The sequence below is a fragment of the Cyprinodon variegatus genome, unplaced genomic scaffold (genome assembly GCF_000732505.1).
Source record: "Cyprinodon variegatus isolate N-32 unplaced genomic scaffold, C_variegatus-1.0 Scaffold716, whole genome shotgun sequence".
NCBI classification, from domain to species: Eukaryota; Metazoa; Chordata; class Actinopteri; order Cyprinodontiformes; family Cyprinodontidae; genus Cyprinodon; species Cyprinodon variegatus.
Window position 1 is genome coordinate 403,919 of NW_015151169.1, and position 1,971 is coordinate 405,889.

Here is a 1,971-nt window from a genome sequence, read left to right on the forward strand (position 1 = left end):
TCGACTGTGTTATTGAGAAAAAAGAGAGGCCTTAGTCCAGAGGGACTGTATTGAGATCTCGTATGTTGCTGTTGTTTATCTCCGGAGAAAGAAGCAACAGAGAGCAGTTTGGCTCTGTGTTGATGATGTTAGACCAAAAGTTGTTAAAAAGAGTTAAAAGTGCATGCAAATTAGTTTATATTGGCTGCTTGGGTCTATGAAGTTAAAGAATACTCACACTGCTTCCAGAGACTCTTAGAACCTCCATCTTAGCTTGAGCAGCCGCTATTTCAATCTCAAGCGCAAATCTTTCTTTCCTTTTCTTGATTTCCTCTTCTTGGTGGTCCAGCTCTTGCTTTTGTTTGAGTAATTTCTGTCGATTAAGAAGAGCAGCTATTTCAGCTTCTGCTTTGATGTGAGAAGATGAAACAGAAGAGGTTGAAGTTCTTGAGGTTCCACTTTTTAAACCATGTTTTCTGCTTCCAACATTTGAGAGGCTGTCATTTGGTTGGATTTCATCCTGTTGCATGTTGTCTATTCTTTCAGGAAAGCCTTCCTCTCCTGTGTCTAGGTACACTTTAGCATCAAGCTGAGGCTCATGTAGTGACAAACATGGGGGATCTTCAAATTCTTTTTTTTGTTTACCACCCACAGCATCATTTGTTGTATGTCTTAAAGATGATGCATTTATTTCAGAGATCCATTGTTTTACATCCTCAATAAATCCCTTGTTGTATACATTGATACTTTCAAACCACACCTTTTGCTTGTCCTTTTCCTCCTGAGGAATTATTTTCATCAATGACTCATGCAGGGAAATTGAGAAACATCATCATTCCTCTCTATGAGCTCCTTTAAAGCAATGATGAGACCTTTTATTCTATTCACTCTTATTTGGCTTTCTATTTTCCATATCAAGGCCATTTCAGTAGGAAAAGTTTTCCTTTTAACAACTCCATTGCTATGAGTGTCATTTACTTGTGAACCAGCCTTTGATCCACTCATATTGATGCCCAGCAAAGAATGCAACACAAAATTTCAGAAAGCAGGTTTCACAATCCACAAGTCAAACAGGGTTGTGTTTTTGGTATAAATCTTCATCCATACATGAACACTTTGATTCAGGCTTAAGCATCAGCAGTAACAGCATCAAACATCCAACTTCTCTTTGATATGCACAAATGACTGATCCACATTTTCCACAAGTTCATTCAGTCTTAAGTATTATTGCCGAATGATATAACCACCCTACCCTTAGAGACAAGACAAAATGCATCCTTGCCTCTACAACACGTTATACCCAACTCAATTCAGGTGACTTAAAGAAAGGAACCATGAGGGGTGATTAAGAAAAAGAAGAAAAATTAATAAACATACTAACCTACACCAAAACAATTAACTTTACACCCAAAATAATATTTACATACGTACAAATCAATGCAAGTAATCAAATCTAAAGTCAATCACAAAAAAACATCAAATTTAACACAAGTTATCTAAAACTAACCTCCTAATCATTTTGGTTTGCTCCAAGTGCATTGCGGCACTACCTTTTTCTGTCCCGCCCTGCTGAGGAGCCAAACCAGGAAAAAAGGTAGGTACTTTAACTTAACACAAACACACAGCATTCCAAAAAAAAAGCATGCAAAAATGTCCAAACCAAACTACAATTAAGGACTCAAACAATCCAACTATTTTTCGAACTTTATACTAGATAACACAAAATCAATAATAATATTTCATCGGGTAATGGGACTCCTGGTCCCCATTACAGGCATTTATTCTTAACCATTTATAAAATGGATAGATAAAATGCTGGTATAAAAAATAGAGGTAGTGACCAAGCTGATGGTAAAATGTATTATATCCAAGAGTATGATAATTTCTAACATACTTTAATCTGTTTCATCCTTTCTTTCTTTTGTTTTATAGCTTGAGAAAAGGTGAAAGTTGAACAACAGCATCATGGTGTTAGAAATTTTGTTTTGAATG